The sequence below is a fragment of the Drosophila yakuba genome, chromosome 2R, assembly GCF_016746365.2.
Source record: "Drosophila yakuba strain Tai18E2 chromosome 2R, Prin_Dyak_Tai18E2_2.1, whole genome shotgun sequence".
Lineage (NCBI taxonomy): Eukaryota > Metazoa > Arthropoda > Insecta > Diptera > Drosophilidae > Drosophila > Drosophila yakuba.
Genome location: NC_052528.2, coordinates 3,762,581 through 3,774,473, shown reverse-complemented (window position 1 = coordinate 3,774,473; position 11,893 = coordinate 3,762,581).

Here is an 11,893-nt window from a genome sequence, read left to right as displayed (position 1 = left end):
AAAAATCGAAACTGTGGCGTCCCTCAAAAAAAGTCCGAAAAAGTATTGCTAACGGACACTGAAACGTACAGTGGGCGGGCAAATATTCTTTTTGATTGGGATGTGGGCATCTATCTTCTCCTCGTACTGCGATAGCTCCTTGTCGTACGGAATTTGGTTTATAGCTATTTTGCAGTTTTTGAACGTTAGTAATGCGGATCCCTTAATGGATATTTTAGTGGTACAATTTGATTGCAGTTTCCATAGTAAGTATGCCACTGAGACATTCAGCTTTAACATTATCTTTAACTGACATTGCGATCTCGCAGATATAGTATTTGTATATTTTGTTACATTTGTCGGAAAAATAGTAAACATCTTTAGTGTTAAAATATGCAGTAGGTACAATAAAAATTTAGATTAATTTATGGGTAATGGGACAACGTGTGTAAATTTATATGCATTTTTCTTAAATGTCGGTATTCTTATTCTAAAGTTTATCTTAATTCCAATCATGAAAGTATCTAGTTTTAACATTTGAAATATATATTTGTTTGACATCTTCCGTAACTCCGGGTCGTTTAATTCTTGTCTAATTACATTTATTTCCTCCTCAGATACATTAAAAGTGGGTACAATTTTTAGTTTGGCCAGTAACAAACTCTCTTTTACATTTCTTAAATGGTTTGACAAAACATCCAAATTCATGTTTATTCTAGAGACATATTGCATCGTGTGTAAAATATGGTGTTCCGAGCTAACAGTCTTGAACATGTTATTTTTATAAGTGTTTAGAAAATTATTAATTATCTGTTGTTCTTTATTAATGTGTTCCGTTATATTGTCGAATCTATCATGAATGTTATTATTTACTTCCTGCTTGTTTACATTTAGCGTAAGGTCTTTCTGATTTTCTGAAATTGTCTTCAAGTTATATTGAATTTTGCGTCCGTCCGTGTCATCCAAGTTCCATGTCACTATCTTAATTACATTTCCCAATCCATCAATTAATCCCCTTTTTTGCCTCCTTTTTGGTAGCAATGTTCCTACCCTAGCCTTCAGTTGTCTAATCTTTGTTGATACATTTTCGATTGCATACTCTGACTCCATGTTTCTTTCAAATTGATTAAAAGCTCTCTCGAAATTGACCGTACCATCGATGAAATCCCAACTTGGAGGTTAATTCTGTGGGTCAGAAATTTTTGAGACTGAATGAATCTTGCTTGTCCCAGTTTAATCTTTAATAAGAGCGTTTTATTTCCTAAATGCTGAACTTTTAAGTCTTGGGCTGCGATGCAAGTAAATCTGCAAGATGAACAGGGATTTGTTTCTTTATAATGTTATTTCTGATCTTAGCTTTGTGTAGTTTTTGTTTCCTGGCTGAAATTAGTGTGATCTTGTTGTCCCTTAGCACCCTGTGCTTAGAAAAACGAGGTGAGCTCATTCCTTATATTTTCTTTTCTGAATATTACATCTTCTGAATTAACTGTGATTGATTGGAACCTATCCTTGTTGAATTTTTAAATTCTAGCGTCCATTTTCTGTTGTAATTGTGCTTTGCTCTAGGATTTAATGTATTCTGAAATTCATTTAGTCTTTGTAAGTAATCGTGCCCAGTATCGAAAGTCACTTCCTTATTAAATACGTGTGTTCTTCCCGAAAATAATTAAAACGGTTTATACTTCGTAGCTGAATTATTGTACGAAATTAAAGTTTCACATAATATTTCCTCGTGATCACAATTCAGCTTTTGCCTTCCTGTTCCCGAAGATTATCCTGTAAATTTAAGTGAGAGATGAGTGTAGCCTTTCCACCGGAGAATTACCAGACGATTGGAACGACGTCACGTGTGTATCGTGTGTATATTGGTTACAAAAATCGGTAAAAATCTTCCCAGAAAATTCCGAACCCTGATCGAAAACCAGTTTTGTCGGTATTCCTACAACACAAAAATAGTGCCTTAAGGATTTTACCACATTTATACAACTCCTTGCTGAAATTGTGTAACCACTGGCAAACTTTGAGAATTTGTCAATAAGTGTAATGATGATTTGTCCGTTTATTGTATAAATATCCATATGAAAAATTTGCAATGGAACCCCCGGAGTCTCGGTCTTTTAAAACTCAGGTCTAGGTGGTCTTCTGTCATACTTCAGTGTTTGGCACGTGTCGCACAGATTAATTATTTGGGTAATCCTTTGTTTCATGCACGGAAAATAAAGAGGACTCTTTTGGGGACTTTAGGTTTCTTTAATTCCCCGTTGTTTACTCTGTAGGTGGTACTCCTTTATAGCCTGATCCTGTTCTTCCCTACCCGTAATTTAGGGGTCATAAAAGAGCCCTGAGCTCCCGTATCTACAAGGAATTTTAAATTATTATTATGAAATGATAGGACTATATAAGGCGTCCAACTGGAATTTACTTAAGAATCCTGTTTGTTTTTTGAGGCTCCTGACCGAAAATTTCCCTCCTCTTCGAAATTGTGTACTGGTTCAGTATCGTTTGCCTTGCTGTTTGTCTCAATTGTAACGTGCAACGTTTGTAAAGCACTGTTTCGACCAAGATCTGACTTTGCGGGTCAAATTGGGTCCGGCTCTAGCTCGTCGACGCTGGGGGTGGAGGTCTTGCTCAGTCTGATCTGGCATTGGCTTATTATTTATTAATCAAGAATTGAGCGCGCTGCGACGGCATACGAAAAGATATCGGATATCAGATAGAGAAACGTAAACAAGTTCCAAAAGAGACGGTTAAAGCGGTTAGAGAAAGAAAAGAGGAGGGAAATTCGGTAATGAGACGTCGGTGTTATTAGGTCATCGGAGACCCGCCCAACCTACGATCACCATCTTCGAGTCTCACTTGGGTGATCCCTTCTGATACCCCTTACGACTGCTGAACCATCTGCCGAGTTCAAACAAAACAAGAGAGAACGCTATAGTCGAGTTCCCCGACTATCTGATACCCGTTACTCAGCTAGTGTAAGTGCGAAGGACAGTTTTTGGCGGTTTGTGGGCGTTAGAGTGGGCGTGGCCAAAAGTTTTTTGGCGAATAGATAGAAATTTACAAAACTAATAAAAAAATGAAAAAATATCTAAACATTTCTTAAAAGTGTGGGCGTGGCAGCTTCGGGCGGTTTGTGGGCGTTAGAGTGGGCGTGGCAAAAAGTGTTTTGGCAAATCAATAGAAATTTACAAGACTAATACAAAAATAAAAAAAAATCAACATTTTTTAAAATGTCTCTGGAGTCTGTATGCCTAATCTAAACTTTCTAGCTTTTGTAGTTCCTGAGATCACAGCGTTCATACGGACGGACAGTCAGACGGACAGACGGACATAGTCATATCGACTCGGCTATTGGTCCTGATCAAGAATATATATACTTTATATGGTCGGAAACGCTTCCTTCTGCCTGTTACATACTTTTTAACGAATCTAGTATACCCTTTTACTCTACGAGTAACGGGTATAATAAAAAACAAGAGAGAACGCTATAGTCGAGTTCCCCGACTATCTGATACCCGTTACTCAGCTAGTGTAAGTGCGAAGGACAGTTTTTGGCGGTTTGTGGGCGTTAGAGTGGGCGTGGCCAAAAGTTTTTTGGCGAATAGATAGAAATTTACAAGACTAATAGAAAAATGAAAAAATATCAAAACATTTTTCAAAAGTGTGGGGTTGGCACCTTTGGGCGGTTTGTGGGCGTTAGAGTGGGCGTGGCAAAAAGTTTTTTTGCAAATCGATAGAAATTTACAAGACCAATACAAAAATGAAAAAATATTACAACATTTTTCAAAAGTGTGGGCGTGGCAGCTTTGGGCGGTTTGTGGGCGTTAGAGTGGGCGTGGCAAAAAGTTTTTTTGGCAAATCGATAGAAATTTACAAGACTAATACAAAAATGAAAAAATATTAAAACATTTTTCAAAAGTGTGGGCGTCGCAGTTTTGGGCGGTTTGTGGGCGTTAGAGTGGGCGTGGCAACATGAATCGACAAACTTGCGCTGCGTCTATGTCCCTGGAGTCTGTATGCCTAATCTCAATTTTCTAGCTTTTGTAGTTCCTGAGATATAGACGTTCATACGGACAGACAGACGGACGGACAGACGGACATGGCCAAATCGACTCGGCTATTGATCCTGATCAAGAATATATATACTTTATATGGTCGGAAACGCTTCCTTCTGCCTGTTACATACTTTTCAACGAATCTAGTATACCCTTTTACTCTACGAGTAACGGGATAAAAATAATTACTCCATGATTTTGACAGTATACATTTTAATAATAATAAATAAGTCTAACAGCATAATAAATTGTTTTTCCTAATATCGCAAACCTCTGCAAGCGTACAAAATGGGTTGGATTAGGCAATGCCTAAGAGTAGGATTTAGGTCCCCAATAATAAGCCAAATATAAAGCAAAAGATACAAAACACTAATTAATTGAATAGTGCATGCTAATTAAGGATTACAGTAACGGTATCATTACGTTTTAATTATAAATATATGTATATATACGTTCATTGTGTTTCTCTTAGGTTAATTAATAGTTTTCATTTATATTTTAATTTCGGTTGGCATGACTAAATCTTCTTTAAATATACTTTCTTTATAAAATCCCTAAACTTGTATTTCAGTGTTCATTGTGTACTTGGTGTTCTAACTAGATTTAGTTATACCCGTTACTCGTAGAGTAAAAGGGTATACTAGATTCGTTGAAAAGTATGTAACAGGGAGAAGGAAGCGTTTCCGACCATATAAAGTATATATATTCTTGATCAGGATCAATAGCCGAGTCGATTTGGCCATGTCCGTCTGTCCGTCCGTCTGTCCGTCTGTCCGTCTGTCCGTATGAACGTCGAGATCTCAGAAACTACAAAAGCTAGAAAGTTGAGATTAGGCATACAGACTCCAGGGACATAGACGCAGCGCAAGTTTGTCGAATCATGCTGCCACGCCCACTCTAACGCCCACAAACCGCCCAAAACTGCCACGCCCACACTTTTGAAAAATGTTTTAATATTTTTTCATTTTTGTATTGGTCTTGTAATTTTCTACCGATTTGCAAAAAAAATTTTTGCCACGCCCACTCTAACGCCCACAAACCGCCCAAAACTGCCACACCCACACTTTTGAAAAATGTTTTAATATTTTTTCATTTTTGTATTGGTCTTGAAAATTTCTATCGATTTGCAGAAAAAACTTTTTGCCACGCCCACTCTAACGCCCACAAACCGCCAAAAGCTGCCACGCCCACACTTTTGAAAAATGTTTTGATATTTTTTCATTTTTGTATTAGTCTTGTAAATTTCTATCTATTCGCCAAAAAACTTTTGGCCACGCCCACTCTAACGCCCACAAACCGCCAAAAACTGTCCTTCGCACTTACACTAGCTGAGTAACGGGTATCAGATAGTCGGGGAACTCGACTATAGCGTTCTCTCTTGTTTAATTTTTATATTTCAAAATATTTATACTTTTAACGAAGATAAGTCGGTTCTGTTTGGTTCCGTTTTAAGTAGATTTAACTGATTTTAAGAAGAAGATTTTAATTATCAATTTATTTTTAGCGGCTAACTGGAAACTATAGGCGTTGTGTAATGGCTTTTGTTTACCTTAAAATGTTTAGCTAAGTACTAGCCAACAATTATATTCTTTGTTTGTTGTTACTCACAGTGTTTTCATTTTTTTCCAGCGGCGAAAGATCGATCTTCCGAGCGGTGGCTGTAAACGAATGCGACTTAAGATCGCCAAGGGTTAATTTAAACAAATAGTGTTCACAGCATGTAGCCAGCTAAATGTTTTAAACCTTTCTCTTAAACTTAAAACCGTATTAGTTCACGACTGCTTAATTATTAATAAAATTTTAACGAGACGGCTAAATTATTTTTTTTATATAATTTCTTAAGTTCCAAAACTTTTAAATTAAAAAAAAAAATTAATTTACTTTACGCATTTTTTTTGTTTTGTTCAAATCCATTTCATTTCATTTCAATGATTCCCTTTTTTCCAGTTAATAATAATTTGATTTGTAATTCAAATTAATTAACTTCAAAATTCTTTCTCGCAGTGTAATTAACGTAAACAAGCATTTGCAGCATGGCTCTCGCCGAAATTAGGGAACTCGTGACCGCTTATAAAACTAATGTTTGTCTCTATTATCAAGGGATCACTGTATGGGGCCAAAAAACCCACATGTTACAAATCCAAATCTAACAGCCTGGGCTCGGACACGAGTATGGGACTTAAATCTGACTTTTGGCCTTCTTTACGGTTACGGCTATGCCGACTGCACTGAGAACACTGAATGACTACATCCGCACTATTTATTCCTTTTTATTCTTCTGACTACACTTAGAGATTAAATTCCGTCGATGTTCCCCTGGCCGTAGAGGGTGCTCCGCCGGACGGGGAGCTTAGCTCTGCTTCCTTGGCTGCCGAGCTAGCTGCTGCGCCTTTCTAGGCGATGATGTTGCTGGTGCCCGCTGCCTGCGAGAGGGGTGCTCCACTGGACGGGGCGAAGAATCCCAGTTGGCGAACGGGTCCGGCGCAGCGCCATCTGGAAAAGAATGAGACCGGAATTTGATCTCAGGCTAGTGAAGTTGACCGTGGTTCCAAAGCTGAGCTTTGGATTGCGACTCTGTTACAGCTGCGCACTATCGGTTGATGCAGCTGCAGCCTAAGTGCAATAATTGGCAACGAACTATTTAAAGTGCATACTTTCAGGCCAAATATTTATATATGGGTCAAAACGCTTCAGGCGCCGTTACACAATGTTACAAAAATTTCTGGCCGTTTGTAGTAGGCCTGTTTGTATAAGTGTTCCTTTTAGCCGCAGCGTTTGATGTACTAGGAGTATCATCGCTTGGCAAAATGGCTGGATACCTCGAATTTCGGTTATTATTATCGTAAGTATTACGATTGTACCGATTAAAGTCCCTATTCTAGTATTGGTAGCGATCCCTATTGAACCTTGTTATAGGCTCTGTTTTGGAACTGGACCCGGTCTCTGTTTTTGTATTGATTGTAATTTGGGCTAAGGCGATCGTTATGCCTCATTGGTTGCCTCTGTTGACTGTATGTGGAACTTTCGGCAAAATACAAATTCCTTTCCTTGATGGCTATGTCATAAGCTTCTTCCAGGTCTTGCGGGTTCCAAGCTCTTACTATACCAACAAGGTTTCCCCGCAGTCTCCCCCTACGAATGTCGTAAGGACTATTTGCGAAACGACCTTCTGCCTTCACGCACACAGCCAGAACGTGCGTTTGCTTTTCTGATGAATTCAGGAGTTAGAGAGAAACAGACGCAGAAGGTAGCAACACAGCGAAAATGCGCAGTTGCATTTATGGTGAAATTAGCAAATTACACTGAAAAGCCAGACGAAGTCAATTTTATATTAGATTCGGGGGCATCAGACCACCTAGTGAATAATATGAATTTATTTTCTGAGTATGAGAATTGAAATGTAAACGTGGCTATTGAGATTGCAAAGCGTGAAGAATTTGTTTATGCTACTGCGAAAGGACAAGTTAAACTTAACAATTCTGGAAGCAACATTACATTACACAACGTGCTGTATTGTAAGGAAATCCCGCACAATTTGCTATCCGTAAAGAAGATGATAGATGCTGGAATGTCCGTCGAGTTTAATACGGATGGTATTAAAGTAATCAAAAACGGTAACTTGGTATTCAAAGGAATATGTGAGTATAATGTACCGACTGTTAAATTTAATTTAAATAGTAAATTATACACATCTGTAATATCAAATGATGTAGAGTATCGCTTGTGGCATGAAAGATTGGGACATATAAGTGTAGGAAAATTCTTAGAAATTAAGCGAGATGACTTGTTTGAAGATAGTCAACTTATAAAAAACATAAAAGTAAATAGTAGTAAATTATGTGAGGCGTGTATTAACGGAAAGCAATCAAGACTAAAATTTGAAAAATGCAAAAATAAAGAAAATATTCAACGCCCACTAAGCGAAGAGTGAGGCTCATTTCAATCTAAAAATGGTTAACCTATATATTGATAATGGAAGGGAATATCTCTCTAATGAAATGCGTGAATTTTGTGTAGAAAAAGGTATCAGCTATCATTTGACGGTTCCTCATACCCCACAACTAAATGGTGTTGCAGAGCGGATGATTAGAACAATCACTGAAAAAGCTCGTTCTATGATTAACTGTACTAAACTAAATAAAAGTTTTTGGGGTGAATCTGTTTTGACAGCAACATATTTAATTAACAGGTCCCCAAGTAGAGCTTTAGAAAATATGAGAAAAACACCATTTGAGATGTGGCATAAAAAGAAACCGGTTTTGAAATATTTAAAAATATTTGGCTCGACAGTGTATGCACTAAATAAAGTGCGAAAGCGAAAATTTGACGAGAAATCGATCAAAACTATACTTGTCGGATATGAGCCAAATGGCTATAAGTTGTGGAATGAGAACTCGAGAAAATTTATGACAGCTAGAGATGTAGTGATGGATGAAATGAACATGAAATATGTGACTTCAAATGAAAATGACTCTGTGAAAAAACATGATGTTTTCGACCAATATTGTGATTCTCCAATTGAGGAGAATGAAGAGTTGAATTTTCCATTGCAGGAAAATTGTGAATCTACGGATTCGAAGTCTGATGAAAATCTAAACGAAAATTCCACTTGTCTCGAGAATACCGATCCAGTGGCTGAAACTGGTGATGAAATAAAAGAAAATATAAATCAAGAAGAAATTAGAAGCAGTGAGAGAATTAAAGGCAAACCAAAGTTATCATATAGATTTTTAGAAAAGTGTCTGATGAATACTCAAATGTGTTCAAATGATATTCCAAATACATATGAAGAGATTAAAACTCGTGATGACAGAATCTTGTGGGAGGATGCCATTAAAGATGAATTGAATTCTCATTTTGCAAATAATACATGGAGCTTAGTGCAAATGCCTAAGGATAAAAATATAGTAGCTTGCAAATGGGTATTTAGTATAAAACAAGATGAAAATGGTAATTTACTTAAATATAAGACAAGATTGGTAGCCAGGGGATTCACTCAAGAATATATGATGGATTATGATGAAACTTTTGCACCAGTTGCACGAATTTCTAGTTTTAGATATCTTTTAGATTTTTCAAATCAATATAATTTACTGATCCATCAGACGGATGTCAAAACAGCTTTTTTAAATGGAACACTGAAAGATGAAATTTATATGAAGATTCCAAAAGGTTTAAACCGGTATGTTGGAAATAAAGTATGTAAACTTAATAAAGCCATTAATTGTCTAAAACAAGCTGCCAGATGCTAGTTTGAGATATTTGAAAGTGCATTAAAAAATTTTGGATTTCGGAGCCTAGAAGTAGACAGATTTATATATATTTTAGATGAAGGAGATATACATAAAAATATATATGTACTCTAATATGTTGACGATATAATAATTTCTACTAGTGATTCTGAAAGAATGTCTAAATTTAAAACATATCTTTTAAATAAGTTTCAAATGACTACTGATCTAAATGAAATACGATATTTTATTGGCATAAAAATTGAAAGAAAGAGTGATCAAATTTGTCTCAGTCAATCTGCATATATTAAAAATGTTTTAAAGAAATTCAATATGGAAGATTGTAATCCAGTTGGAACTCCTCTTCCAAGCAAAATAAATTATGAGGCTTTGCAAGTGGAGGAGTCTTATGATGCACCATGTAGGAATTTGATTGGATGTTTAATGTACATAATGTTATGGGTTTTAAGTACATACGTAGATAAGCATCTTAAGTCGATATACGAACTACAATAATAGAGAATTATGGCAATGCCTTAAAAGAATTTTAAGATACCTAAAGGGAACTGTAAATTTTAAGTTATCATTTAAAAGGAATTTAAATGTAAATAAACTTCTTATTGGGTATGTTGATTCTGATTGGGCCGGGGATGAGACTGATAGAAGAAGTACTACAGGGTATATATTTAAAATGTTTGAAAATTGTTTAATTGTTAATGTTACAATGAAACAAAAATCTGTTGCTGCGTCATCTACCGAAGTTGAATATATGGCCTTATTCGAAGGAGTAAGGGAAGCATTATGGCTAAAATCATTAACAAATTAAATGAAATTAGAATTAAATAGTCCAATAGTGTTTTTCGAGGATATCCAAGGTTGTATAAGCATAGCCAATAATACTACTTGCCACAAGAAAACTAAGCACATAGATATCAAATACCATTTTATTCGAGAACAAATTGAGAACAAACTAATTTTTGTTGAGAATCTTTCCACAGATTCCCAATTGGCTGATATTCTGACAAAGCCACTACCAACTGCCAGACTCACTGCACTGCGGGATCAACTGGGGTTAACTAAATGATGAAATTAATCAGAATGAGAAAAATGAATTTTTATATGAAGTTTGAATATATTATTTATCTTATAACCATAATCAAATCAAAACAATTACTAGTCTAATCATTACTTTGTTTATCTAACTGAATCTTGAATGATGAAAATAATCTGAAGGAGCAAAATTATTTTTTTTTATGAAGTTTAAATCTATTATATATATGTATGTATATATTCATAACCAAACCAAAACAATTTTTAGACTAACTATGTTTATTTAATTGAAACTTGTAAAATTTGAAAAGTGTAAATTATTTGATTGAACTGATTGGGTTTTACTGGGTTTCCCCAATTCTTTGCAGCAAATGCTGGTTCAATAAAAGTAGCTCCAGAGAAAAAAGAAAAGAATTAGAATACAGCCATTAAAAACGCACTCGTCTGAAAGTAATTTTTTATTTCATTTAATTTTAAATCAGTTTGTATCAGTGTGATTTTTGAGGTGGCGTGTTGAAAATACAAAAGTCACACTTATGCAAATCTGTGTGTATGCGATAGTGATGGGAGATCTTGGAGAGAACGCGCTCTATTATTGCTCTCTTTGTTCTCTCTCGTTGTTGCCTCTCACATGCTCATTATAAAGTTATCGATTCTTTCGCTTGGAGACTACTAATGAGTGCGGTTCGGTGGCTTAATAAATGAAGTATCAAACAAGAATAAATATAATATAATAATTAGCTGAAGGGCTGGATTATAATAAACATAAACGTGAATGATAATAATAAATTCAATAGTTAGTGATTCGGTCTCGTGACTTGATCGTAAAGCCTCTGTACTGACAAATGTTTTTGCTTTAAATTAAATGGCTCCGTCATTAGAGTCTCCTCATCCCTTCTGTCCCTGCAGTGTCTAATTTGGGCCTCTTTAATCTCGTCCCAAAAAGGACTCGCTCCTGCTGCTATCACTGCCTCATACAAGAGCCTCAGACAAGAACAAAATATATCAACACTCCGCAGAACACACAATGAGACTGCAGAGATACTTCACCTATATTTTAATTTTCTTTTTATGTTTCTTTATTTTCCTTCCCCTCTTTTTTTACTAATTCATTGATAAAAATTAAATTTGTAGCACTCCGCAGAACACACGATGGGATTGCAGAAGCTATTTAACAATACTTTATTTCTTCTTTTTCATCTTTCTTTGTATTATTCTTTATTAATTAATTCAAAAATTTTGCAGCACCCAGCCGAACACACGATGGGACTGCCGAGGCTATTCCCTACCTTTTTTTTTTTTTTTATTTACTTTATCACAAAATCTTTTCTTTGTTTCGACAAATAATTTTTCACCACTGCACACGTATCACTCCTAGCACAACTGAAAAATAACACTCTAATTTGTTTTTTTCCGTTTCCCATGTCGCACCTTCTTTTCTTTCACTATTAATTTATCACTTCGAAATTTAGTTTTTCTTTCTTAAAAAAATTTTTCTATTCACGAGTAACCATCTAGTTAGTATATGTGTGTGCTTACAAAACTATTATTATGAAGCGATCCATCTCGGTTCGTAGT